The sequence below is a fragment of the Scardinius erythrophthalmus genome (assembly GCF_964197995.2).
Source record: "Scardinius erythrophthalmus genome assembly, chromosome: 3".
NCBI lineage: Eukaryota > Metazoa > Chordata > Actinopteri > Cypriniformes > Leuciscidae > Scardinius > Scardinius erythrophthalmus.
Window position 1 is genome coordinate 18963150 of NC_138223.1, and position 14086 is coordinate 18977235.

Sequence of the window (14086 nt, forward strand, 5' to 3'; positions counted from 1 at the left end):
AACTAATTTAGAAAATTCTCTGATTCTTGGCGTTTGTTATGAATAACAAAAACAGGTTATAGTTTGCTCTGTTTTTGTTTAGCCTAACGTTAACTTTACTTACTACAGGTGCCCTCATTCTCTCAAATACCATTTTAAAGCCATTTACTGGTCAATAAATATTATGTTGTGAATAATCAGCTTTGTTCTTTTGTTTCCCCAGAACAACCATTACATTTCTAAAATAATCTGAACATTTCAGTGGCAACATTGAATTACAGTAAGTTACCTGCACCACATGCAACTTTATTACTATGAACTTTCTCTGTGTGAAATTGTATTGTTTGACTGTGTACTTGTGTTTTTTAATCAGTTACTCTCTGAAAATCTTTTCTCATGATCTCAAATCTCATTCATGTTACTCAGAAAAATAATATCACAGGTTTGATTCACAAAAAATGCTATAGACATTTTAACTCTGAATTATAACTTCAAGTTTAGTCTTTTTCGACAAAAAAATAAATAAATAGGAAAAAGCTATTAGGCTTCAGAAGACTTGCAACACAACCCATAACACATGAGTTGTGAACTCATTGATTATTTTTAGGATCTTTTCTGGGACATTTTTGGAGCTTAACCATTTTTACATAAATTGTTGCATTGAATTGAACTAGACAAGTGTGCATAAGAATGGTTTCATGAATGATTTACACAATTGTTTTCTGCTTGTGTTTCATGCAGTGTCAGCGATCGGTGACTGGGGTTGCATTATGCCTGAGATCTGCTTTTGGGTTCCACAGACAGAAAGTCAAACAGGTCTGGAACGTCACAAGGCTGAGGAAATTATTAAAATTTCACAACTATCACTTTAATAACCTTACTAACAGTACATTTTGTACTTTGCAGGGATCTCAGTAAGCTGAAATACAAGTTTGATCAAGAATAAAAATCCTCCTGTAGACCTGAAAATCATCGAAGTGCCTGGACCATCCACCAGAAAAGAGGAAAAACAAACGGAAAACGATGCTGTACCTTTTCACTTTTCTAACTCATTAAGTACCTCACACCAACTTGGTCCCATAGTGACATTTTTGACCACAAACGAAATTGCTGATCGTGTGAATTCATATTGAAATGACTGAATTCACCAGTGAACATTCACAGAACAACAGATCATTTTACTGCACCTTAACTCTGTTTCCGGGTCGAAGCCTCTACTTCCTCTATCTTGTTTCATGAGAATACTCAACAACCATTTATGAACACTGTTGATTCAAGTCACACATTTAAGCTTTTCAAAAGCCATAGTGTATTACAGTCTCCAGTCTAACGGCATCCCAGACTTAAACATTTTATGATTCAAAATAGCTGAATAACTAATCATCAGAGATTTCAGTATAGAGATAAAGGTTACAGCACAATGAGTGTATATTAGCACTGTTGTTTGTTTTTGGCATCTGATAGAGCTTTTGGACTTGGAAACAGTGATGTCAGACTAACCATCGGACTGAAACACAAATGTTTTAAAGTTAAGTAAAGATGGACATTTTTAATTAGTTCAAATGTAATTTTTTTACATTGATTTATTTAGTGGAACATATGTGTTTCCATGCATTTTGTTGAGATGTCTTTTCTTGTTTATCTATTGTATATACATGGTTGATTATTCATGTTGCTTATGTATTATACTATTTTTTTGTGTAGTCATTGATATTAATCTGTAGTTAGCTTTTTTCCCCATGTGCATGGAAGTGTATGTATAAAAATGAATATCAAATATGTAATAAACAATTCTTATTTTGTATTTGGTTCAATTTGTTTATTATAATAGAAGTCAAAGGTAACCATAGTAACAACATGAAATTAAATATTTAAAAAAAAAATGAAATTTGGTTCCTGGAGGCACCCACAGTGGTTCCACACAGTGCCTAATATAAGAGTTCCTCAGGAAACCTGTGTGGTTCCTCAGAGAACCGGCCCTTTTTAAAGGGTGCCTAGAGGATCTACAGACGGTTCCGCCGGTGTGGCAAAGTGAAGAACCCCAAAAGGTTCCTCCAGGCACCTTTTATTTTTACAGTGTACTGTGAGGGAGAACTTAAAGAAGCACACTGTTTGTGGCATTCCTGCTTAATCTATGTGGTACAATGATGTGTTCCAGAGCAAACTCTTGTCACCAGTGTGTCCGTCAGTGCATCAACATAAATGATGTTGCTCAAAGGTTTTAATAGAGCTCCTGTAACGTGACTTTTCATCACATTAATCCCTAGCTGTGGTGATACATTCATGGTCAGGCATGTCCCTGAGTATCAAGCTCCCTTTTAACAAAGCCATGTTCTAGAAAGTCAGGTCCTGTTCCTTTTGGCATTTTGATATTTAACAGCTAAATATCAGCTAGTAATGAAAAGGTGAAAATTGTTGCCCCAGCAACCTGGAGCTGAACCACATAGGCAAGATTTTATCATTTAATGCACTGAGAGCAGAACAAACCTCTGACCTTCTATGAAAAATGATCATTTGATACACAAATATAACTGCCAAACCATCCAGTCGTCCTTTCGTTCATATGTTAATTCGTTTGTTCATTCATTCATTCATTCATTCATTTATTTAGCTGGTCATTTCCCTCCTGCGCATTTTTTGTGTGACGTCTTGGGTATGAGAATGTGTTGGTATTTCTTATGAATTATTGATCTTTTTATTCGTGTGCACTCATAATCTTCAAACAAAAGAACTTCCCCTCCCTCTTGTATCTCACTCACGTTGCAGCATAGCAATCTACAATGATACAACAATCCAGTAAATTCCGGGTGGACAAAATCAAGTCCCGCCTTAAATTTCTTCTTGTTCGAGAAGCTGTTTCACTCTGATATATATGGAGCCCCTAAAGCAGGGGTGGGCAAACTACGGCCCGCGGGCCACATACGGCCCGTTAGGCTGTTTAATCCGGCCCGTCGAGTATTTAAAAAATTGTCTAAAGATCGCATTCATTTTGCCTTTTTCTTGCAATACTTTGCGTTATGCGTTGCATATATTTGACAATCGGAATATCAGATATTTCATGCCATAGCTAGCAAATGTAAAAAAGGAAAAATGACATAAAAGCAGATCATCATTCATTCAGCGCTGTTGTGGCTGCGGTGTGTCACGTAACAAGCTAGACGCGTCACCATGGAAACCAAACAGACAGCGCATAGACTTGGTGCACGTTAATGTTTATTTTTTTTTTTTTTAAACTCACAGAGAAAAAAATGTTCGGTAACCGCTTGCACACATGTTTAGTTTTTCCTTTGATTTGTCTGCTATTTAGTTTTGCTACTCTGGATTTGTGGATGTATCCTCCTTTATCGCCCGGCTTTCGACTAACGTTTCGCTCCCCTGTCTGCCATGTACAACCCGGTTTTGTTCATTAAATGTTCTGATCTGCCTTTGCTTTTTATGTTTTATTTTATTATACTTAAAATAAATTTGTATAATCGTTTATTTCGTTTTTTTTTTCCACAAATGTATGACTTTTGGAAGTGCAAATTGATTGCCATGCAGTTTTAATAAAGTTGAATTAACGTAACCTTCTGTCATTTTTACTCTTCTAAGTGTACACTTAGGTTTTTTGTTTCTAATTTACGGTTAGGCCCATTAAATAATAATAAGGATAAAACATATTTAAAAAGTATAGGCTATAATTATCAAACATCTGACTAATTAAAAATTAACCTCAAAACATAACATATGCTAAATGGGGGATATCTAGCATAAAAAAAATGTATTGTCAGAATGTCGTCTCTCAGTTGTTGAATTTCGCGCAGACGTTGCCACAACGTAAATGTGTTTGCTCAGCCCGATCTCATGAAAGTTCGAATACCACGAATTGTATTTGTAGTTCTTATGAAACGCAGTTTTCGCGTGCATATGATACGCACTTAAAGGGATAGTTCGCCCAAAAATTAAAATACGGTCATCATTTACTCACCCTCAAGTTGTTTCAAACCTGTATGAATTTCTTTTTTCTGCTGAACACAAAAAGAATATATTTTGAAAAATGTCGGTAACCAAACAGTTGATGGACCCCATTGACTTCCATAGTATTTTTTTTCCTACTATGGAAGTAAATGGGGTCCATCAACTGTTTGGTTACTGACATTTTTCAAAATATCTTTCAAATTATTTCAAATATTTTTTAAAAATTGCACTCCACACCCCTAATCCTAACTAATGGGTTTACAGTGCGCAGCATATGCACGCAAAAAATATATATTTTTGGCGTATAAATGGTACGAGAAATTTAATTCGTGGTATATATACGCACTTTCATGAGATCGTGTTTCATAATCTGCTACTGGGCCGGCCCTCTGTCAAATTTTAAAACCCAGTGTGGCCCTTGAGCCAAAAAGTTTGCCCACCCCTGCCCTAAAGGGACATGGTGGTGGAAAAAATATGGGATGAGAGGAAATAATATTTTTCAAAGCTTTTGCATTCTCTCGCAAAACTTTTGCGTTCCCCGAGAAACTTTGCGTTCTCTCGTAAAACCTTTGCATTCCTTAGCAAAGATATTTTCATTTGCTCGCAAGCTTTTGTGTTCTCTCAAGAAACTCTGCGTTCTCTCGCAAAACTTGTTGTGAGTTCGGACAGACACTTCCTGTTTAATGACCCGCTGGCAGTGTTTCATACAGCTCCGTATTCGAACTTGAATCAATAACTTGTGAGCTAAACGTTGTTAAAACGCAAATGACACCTCTTTCTAATCATAGTAACGTAGACAATGAGCTACAACCTAATTTTCGTTGTAGTGTAACCAGCAGGAGAGCAGTGATGTGTGAACTATATTTGGTGACACTACAGTACTGTAACATTGAATCTAATGTAGTAATGCTTTTTAGGTTTTGCACATTGCAGATGGTCCCTTCGGACTTGTCTCTCAGCCGCCTGCTCATAGAGATCAATATATATTATAAAGCTCGTTTTGAGGAAAATTGGGATGTAGCTCATTGTCTACGTTACTATGACTGGAGAGAGGTGTCATTTGTGTTTTAACAACATTTAGCTCACAAGTTATAGATTCCAGTTTGAATCTGTGAACATATTGCCATACGGAGAAGTTCGAATCTGTGAATATGTTGCCAACTTTACTGAACTACTTGAGTTAAGCACTGACCGTATTTCTTTATACTTAAGTCCAGGTTTAAAATAAAACTCTATGAACCGCTCCACTGTTAACGTACAGAGTTGTCTGAAACACTGGCAATGGGACATAAAACAGGAGGTGTTTGTCCGAACTCAAAACAGGTTTTGCGAGAGAACCCAAAGGTTTTGCGAGAGAACGCATCTCAGGGGAATGCAAAAGCTTTGAAAAAAAAAAAATTCTCCCATACCATATTTTTTCCACCAGCTTATCCCTTTAGGGGTTCTGTGTATATATGTCACAATATGGAAGAAATATTAATTTGCATAGGTTTGTTCTTGTTTTTTAATGGTGAGGCCATGTCATGCAACCTATCCAATTTAAAATCCAAAATAGTTTAAAAAAAATTCCAAGTTATAAGGAATTCCAAGTATTATTGGATGTCAACAACCAATTATGAAGAAAATATTGTCTCCCCTCAAATTGCATTTTATTATTTGCATTTAGTACTTTTTTCTGTTTTTTTTTTTCTGCTGTCTGTGAATGTGTAAAACAGACCTGCAACACTTTGAGGTTGCAACCAACCAGTTGAAAACTACTGATCAATGAAATTTACATTTACATGACAAGTATTCATTTAGCAGAAATGTATTGATTCATATCTTTGATTTAGTTATACAACAGCTTTTATTGCTAACAGGAGCAATGGTGGCTTGGTGATTAGCACTGTAAGGTCTTTGGTTTGGGTCTTATTTGTGTGGAGCTTGCATGTTCTCTCTGTGTTGTCGAGGGTTTCTTCTGGGTGCTCTGGTGTCCACTACAAGACATAGAATTTCAGGACATGGAAATTGGAAACTGATACAATGCCTGTAGGAGTGAATGTGTGTGTAATAGACCAGTGATGTACTGGCCATCTATCCAGGGTGTTTCCCCTGCTGGGAAAGTCTCCAGCATTCAATTGACATAGGACATAGGTTTGGAAAATGGATGGAAAAGCTAATATCAATTCTGTCTCTAAACAGGTGTCTTTGGAATTGGTTTTAATAACTCTGTTTGTTATCACACACAACATAAACCTGTCATTCAGTCAGACCTCCACTATAATTGCTCTGCATGAAGCAAAACAGTCTTTTCTGTGAGGCTGTAGTTTGTGCAGCAGGTAGAATAGATCAATGCTGTCAGAGCGATTGTCCAGAGGGACTGCTGACTCTGTCAGATTTGCTGCCTGTAGGGCTGCAGACATTTCAACACACACAAGCTCACTCCTTCCAGGAAATGTGTGCCTCAATCACACACACACACACACACACACACACACACACACACACACACACACACACACACACACACACACACACACACACACACACACACACACACACACACACACACACACACACACACACACACACACACACACACACACACACATACACATAGACTACAGAACAGGTACGATCTGGTCCAGTCCGGGCATGTTCTTAGGTCATTATTCCTGAACAAGCTGTGTCTTGAGATCCAGACAGAACCTCACCCCTTACACAAACACGCGTGCCGTGAACTATGTGTTTGGTTATGCTTTTTAGGTTTGAACAGCAGAACATCTTCAGATAATTGGACGCGGGTTAATTAGTAAAGAATGAAGTGTTGATCGGGTGACGTTATGGATTGCAGAGGAGAGCAACAGCATAGACTTATGCAACGGCCCTCTTTTTTTGCATATCTAAGACAAAAAAGGATCATCTTTTATCATTACCCACATACAGCATATAGGACAATCAAATGGCTTATATTTGATTTATATAATGATTTTATGATTCATATCTTAGGTAACACTTTATTTTGATGGTTCCTTTTGAACATTCTGTTGACTATACAGTAAGTAACTTTGCAACTACATGTCAACTAGCTCTCATTAGAGTATTAGTAGACTGTCTGCTTGATATCTGCTTACTCTTTATTGTGATGGTCCCCAAAAGACATTATACTGACTATAATACCTACCCTACCTTTCTACTAATACTCTACTAACACTCTAATGAGAGTTAGTAGACATGTAGGTGCAACGTTACTTAGAGTCAACAGAATGTTAAAGGGACCATCAGAATAAAGTGAAACCATATCTTGTATTTATAATCAAAAGAATGTTGTATTATTATTTGATTTTCCAGTAGAGCAGAAGCAAAAACTAATTCATTTAAAGTCAGCCTTTCAGAGGTAATAAAAAATATATTCTAAATGTAATGAAGCCAAGTGACTGCTGAACTGATATTCTGTCTGAATTTCTCATCCAAAGTGTGTCCGTAACTAGTTTAGTGTCAGTCTCTGGCAGCAGTAAACCCTGGGCCACCTAAAGCAATATTAATGTGATTTTATATTTCCAGACACTTCAGACACACGACTAAATCACAGCTAATTGTTCTTTCAAGAAATTTAGAGTCAAAATAAAATCCTCTCAGTCAATTTGCTTTTGATTGTTCCAATGTTATTTAATCAGACTATTCAATTCAATAAAGGGCTTCACGGTTTGGAGGTCAGCTAGTGAATCCTTAAATCATTTCCTCATACTAAGAAGCTGCTTTTAACTGTGTATATGCAGACTATTAATCTGAATAGACTATGGGTTTTGATGTTGCAGTTGTTTGGTTTATGTGTTTAAAATTAACAGTCCTGATTCTCTGAGAGCACAAAATTGTACCCAAGTACTGATTACAGTAATGGTGAGAGCGAGCAGCTTTGAGAAGACAGAAACTTGAATAGTCAAGAACCTTAAAATTTCTGTTTCAGATTTTATGACCTACAATATTTTCAGTTCAAATATAAACAACCTAAGTCTGGAATGGTAACACCAAAATTCAGATATTTTAATAATTTTTTGTACAGCAGTAATGAAATATGGAGAAAATTGCATTTGTTCTCTTTATATATTTCCTGTTGGTAGTGTATTTGGCTTCCATGGCAATAACTTAGTCTGAGAAAATATGACAGTGATCTTTTGATTGACAATCAAAGGCAGGCCGTTGATGTTTCTTCTGAGAATGCTTTGATCTGCTCCTCCTATAAAAACACATTGCTATGCAAGTCATTCCACATGGCCAGAGGCGAAGATATTATCGCAAATCATCTGCTCCCTCGCAGACTTCAACTTGACCAACAATAGCAGCAGGGCTTTTATGTTTGCATGTAAAACAGGGAAGATGAAAATGTTAAAGGTGTTGAAAAGCATTTCATGTACTTTTTTAATTATATTTGATGAGGGTTAATGTATTCTTTCCTGAAGTCCTGGGACTTTTTGACTCTCTCTTGCTTCAATTGCGATTTCATAATCATTAATGATAATAGAGAATATAAAAACACTGACATTTGCCTCTGAAATTTCACTCACATTTCTGAGATACTGAAGTTGAACATTCTGTTATCAACAGTCCAAAATGAAAATGATTTTTTCTATGCATGTTATTGATCTTTTCACAAGCTCACATTTATATTCAGTATAATCGTGTGGAGTAAAGATTATGCATATTTGCTGTGCTGTTCAAGGGGAGTGCTTCAAGTGTGGAATCAAGGGGAGTGCACCAAGTTCGGAATTTGGCCCGAACCCAGTTTTTTTTTACCTCATATTTTTTATTTAATTAGATCTTCTCTCTGGTGGCATATGCTGGACTTCTCCAATCATTAAGTCTGCTTTAAATCTGTCCCTTTCGTACAATCGACTGCAAGATCACATTAAAATCTGCCTCAATCCAATCAACAACCGATGGAAAGAACCAAGTTCTCGCCCTAATTTAATTTAAATTTTTTATAATTTGTTTCACTCGTCACAATACGAAGGAAAAGATCAATAGCTACACTCTTAAGAAAAATGGTTCTAAACAGTACCAAATTAGGGTTCTTCGGCTTGTAACAATAGCATAACCCTTTTTGGTGCTAAATAGAACCCTTTTTTATAAGGTTCCATAAAGAACCATGCTTTGAAAGTGCTATATAGAACCTTAATGGTGTCAACAGGATTCAGAAGCGAGTGTGCAAACAATAAAGTTTATTCAGGAACAAAGTAAGAGTAGACGTCGAGGGTCAGATGAAATAGAGGTGCCCGTCTCTCTCGGCAGCGCAGGGACGTGAATGGGCATCCCGATCCTCCGTGGAAGAAGGAAGAGCGATCAGGAAGACACAATCCGTAATCCAGACATGTAACTCAGGGAGCACAAAGACAGCCAGGAACAAGACACAAACCCTGGGAACTCCAAACGATCTGACAAGCTCAAGGCGAATGACAATGACTACAAATAGACAAGACTGATCAAATGCAGCTGGCGCTGATGATTAGATCAGTGGTAATCAGTGGCCACACACACACATAGGGAAAGAGAAAGAGTCAGTGAATTCATGAACCATGACAGTACCCCTCCACCTAGGAGCGCCTCCTGGCGCTCCCAGGAGAACTTACCTGTTGATTCTAATCAACATTAAGGGAATGATCCAGAATGTCTCTAGCAGGAACCCAATTTACGGACCGTAACCTTCTCAGTCCACCAGGTACTGAAGTCCACGTCCCCTCCGTCTCAAGTCCATAATACGATTAACCGAATAAACTGGTTCCCCGTCTACGAGTCACGGCGTTGGGTGAACCGGGGCATGCGGATTAATATGACAATGAAACACGGGCTTCAGTTTGGAGACATAAAAGACGGGATGAATTCTCCTGTACGCAGGAGGGAGTTTGAGTCGGACTGTCAGCGGACTAAGGACTTTGGTGACAGTGAACGGGCCGATGAATTTGGGAGCTAGCTTGTTACATACGGAGCGAAGAGGAATATTATTGGATGAAAGCCACACCTTTAGCCCTACGACGTAAACGGGAGGCTTGACCCATGGCGATTGGCCTTAGTGCGCGCCCCCACCTGGAGGAGAGTCTCACGGGCTCTGCTCCACGTGTGGCGGCAGCTCTGGACAAAGGCGTGAGCGGAAGGGACCGCGACTTCGGATTCCAGACTCGGAAAAATAGGTGGCTGGTAACCTAAGCTACACTCAAACAGAGAGAGGCCCGTGAATGACACTGGTAACGAGTTATGTGCGTACTCAACCCATGAGAGCTGCTGACTCCAGGAGGAAGGATTCTTGGATACCAAACATTGCAACACTCTCTCCAAGTCTTGGTTGGCCCTCTCAGTTTGGCCATTGCTCTGGGGGTGAAAACCCGAAGACAGACTGACACTCGCCCCCAATAATCTACAAATCTCTCGCCAGAATTATATATATGGGACCGAGCACTAAAATCGAGCGCTATATGGGACCAGGGTCTCGAAGGGACAGACAGCGGTTGGAGTAACCCATCTGGGGGTCAATTGGAAGTCTTACCACTAGCACAAACCGAACAGGGCAAAACAAACCTCCGAATGTCAAAGCCATTAATGGCCACCAAAATCAAAACACGGTCAAAAACACAAGACAAGGCATTGGGTTTGATATTTTTGGAACCCGGACAGTACGAGAGAGAAAACTCAAAATGACAGAAAAAAGTGCCCACCGAGCCTGCCTGGAGTTGAGTCGCGGATCTGATGTATTCGAGGTTCCGTCCAGACGATAAGGTACCCCCGACCCCTCTAACCAATGACGCCATTCCTCCAAAGCTAACTTGACCGCCAACAACTCTCTGTTACCAATGTCATAGTTACGTTGGGCAGACGACAAGTGATCAGAAAAAAACACGCAAGGGTGCATCTTGTCGTCCGTGGAAGAGCGCTGGGAAAGAACCGCACCTACCATCACCTCTGACGCGTCGACGGTCATCCTCCACCACGAACTGACATGACAGATCAGGGGCTATCAGAATGGAAGCCGAAACAAAGCGGCTCTTGGGGTTGGGAAATGCAGCTTTGGCTGCACCAGACCACCTGAACGTTACCCTGGAGGAGGTCAAGGCAGAGGAGCGGCTAGATAGCTGAAATTGCGAATAAAACGCCGGTAAATATTGGCGAATCCCAGAAACCTCTGTAGGGCCTTACGGGAATCTGGATTTGGCTAATCTAACACAGCCTTAACCTTGTCAGGATCCATGCGCACTCCCTTGGATGAGACGATGTAACCTAAGAAAGAAACAGACTGTGAATGAAAAGCGCATTTCTCTGCCTTGACAAAAAGCCCATCCTCTAGCAGTCTCTGGAGCACTTGTCTGACGTGCTGATCATGTTTCTGGAGAGAAGAGGAAAATAGCAATATGTCATCCAGGTAGACATATATGAACTGATCTACCATATCTTTCAGCATGTCATTGACGAGTGCCTGGAAAACTGCAGAGGAGTTAGACAGACCAAAAAGCATGACCAAATATTCAAAATGCCCCCTGGGGGTGTTAAACACGATTTTCCACTCATCCCTGTCCCTTATGCGAACCAAATGATATGCATTGCGCAAGTTCAGTTTTGTGAAGATGGATGCTCCCTGCAACTGCTCGAAGGCTGAAGACATCAACGGCAAAGGATAAGTATTCTTTACCATGCTGTTGTTCAGCCCTCGGTAATCAATACACGGTCGCAGAGAACCATCCTTCTTCCCCACAAAAAAATAACCCCACCCCCGCTGGAGAAGAGGAAGGACGAATTAACCCGGCTGCTTGAGAATCAGAAATGTATTTCTCCATGGCCTCCCTCTCTGAAGCAGAAAGTGAGTATAACTTGCCCTTAGGCGGAGACGCACCTGGTAGTAGATCTATAGCACAGTCATAGGGACGATGTGGAGGAAGAGAAGCAGCCCGGGACTTACTGAACCCTTCCTTCAGGTCGAGGTACTCCTCGGGCATGTTTGACAAATTCACCGACTCATCCTGCAACACAGAACAAGACACAGACGAACAGGCAGACACAAGACAGTAGGCATAGCACTGAGTACTCCAAGCTGAAATGGAACTGTGGCCCCAGTCAACCCTGGGATTGTGCTGCACCAGCCAGGGATGACCAAGGACGATAGGAACCAGCGGAGAGTTCATAAGCATGAACAACAGCTCCTCCGTGTGGTTCCCTGATGTGATGAGGGTTATGAGACAATGTGAGTGAAATGTCTGGAAATTCTTGAACATTAAGTGCACAGACAGAAATCTTGTGAGTGAGGGAAATTATAGGAATCTGAAGTTTCTGAGCTAGAGCCATGTCCATGAAGTTGCCTTCAGCCCCCGAATCCAGCAAGGCCTGGCAGTGGTGAAAACGGGTTACCCATTGCAGTCTTACCGGGAGGAGAGTAGAAGATGAGGATTTCTCCACAGAGAGTCCGCCCGATAGTAGCCTCAGTCTTACTACCGGGCTTGAACCCTTTACCTGGCAGTTAATCAGAAAGTGCCCGGCCCCACCACAGTAAAGACAAAGTCTCTTTGTTCTCCGTCGCTCTTTCTCCTCCCGGGAAAGCCGAGCTCTACCCACCTGCATGGGTTTGTGATCGAAAGTGGGGCTGACCATATTGCTGACGCTGGACCTGGGACCTTCAGGGTTCTCGTAGACCAAGGTATGGCATGCTCGTTGCTCTTGTCGCTGTAGTCGAGCGTCCACACGCAGAGCCAACTCAATGAGTCCATCGAGATCCTTGGGGAGTTCCAGCGTGAAGATCTCCCTTTGAATACGGTCAGCCATCCCATGCAGGAACATGTCCCACTGTGCCTCCTCGTTCCATCTGCACTCTGCTGCCAATGTCCAAAACTCAATGGAATAGTCTGAGACGGGTCTGTTATTCTGATGAAGGTCAGAGAGTAGCCGAGGCGAGGCAGCAGAGAGTGCTTGGAATGAGGAACAGCACTGATGTTGATTCTGCCACACCGCCGTTCCCCACAAAGCTGCGCGCCCCGACAACAACGTCATCACCAAGGCCACCTTAGACTGTTCTGTAGCAAACGTCAGGGGCTGAAGAGAGAAGAACAATGAACACTTGTTTAGAAATGCTCTGGAGAAGTTTGGCTCAGAGTACGCCTCCGGAGTGGGTAGACGCTGACGTGCATGCTGACGGCTACTGTTCAATGGAATGGGGGGAACCGGCGGCGGGGGTGGCGCAGTGGACATTCTCAGTTGTTGGAGTTGATTGGTGAGCTTGGACACCTGCACTACCAAGGCTTGCACCGCTCAACCCGTAACAGCCATCTATTCCTCTTGATGATCCATACGAGCGATGTTGTTAGAGACAAAAACTCTCAAATCAGATGCACTCGCTGAATCATAGTGGTCAGATCATTCTGTCAGGTAACAAATGACGAGGATTCAGAAGCGAGTGGGCAAACAATAAAGTTTATTCAGGAACAAAGTAAAAGTAGACGCCGAGGGTCAGATGAAATAGAGGTGCCCGGAAACAGTCTCTCTCGGCAGCGCAGGGTGGGCAACACGATCCTCAGTGGAAGAAGGAAGAGCGATCAGGAAGACACATTACGTAATCCAGACATGTAACTCAGGAAACACAAAAACAGCCAGGAACAAGACACAAACCCCGGTAACTCCAAACGATCTGACAAACAGAAGGCGAATGACAATGACTATAAAAAGACAAGACTGATCAGATGCAGCTGGCGCTGATGATCAGATCAGTAGTAATCAGCGGCCACACCCACACACACACAGGGAGAGAGAAAGAGTCAGTGAATTCATGAACCGTGACAGGCAGTTTCTCTCTGCAGATGATAAGGTTATGGTACGGGACAGCATCTGAAATAAACAATTGAGTTTAGAGTTAGACATTGTGTCTCTTCCATTTGATTATGTAAAAACAATTATGCTCATGAAGGCCAAAATGAGCAAAAATGGACAGAATGAGCCCTTTACCATGTTAAAAGGAAAAAGTGATAAAGTCATGGTATACGGTATTGCTTTTATGTTTTTTTTTTTATGTTTTTTTTGTGACTGGGTATGTTTAGGCATAAAGGTTATAATAAAAAAAAAATCAAACAATCTGGATCAAAAATTCCATTTCTATGTTACTTACTTTGTGGAGAAGAGAGGATGAGTATCCTTAACTGAACGG

At 40.8% G+C, this 14086-nt stretch overlaps 1 long non-coding RNA gene across 1 annotated transcript; it reads left to right on the forward strand.

Annotated features, from left to right (window-relative positions):
* The first annotated feature begins 200 nt into the window (after positions 1-200).
* Positions 201-1781, forward strand: LOC308688506. Its single transcript, XR_014029906.1, has 3 exons — positions 201-259; positions 721-795; positions 886-1781. It is a non-coding gene; the product is annotated as an uncharacterized lncRNA (long non-coding RNA).
* The last annotated feature ends 12305 nt before the right edge of the window (positions 1782-14086 follow it).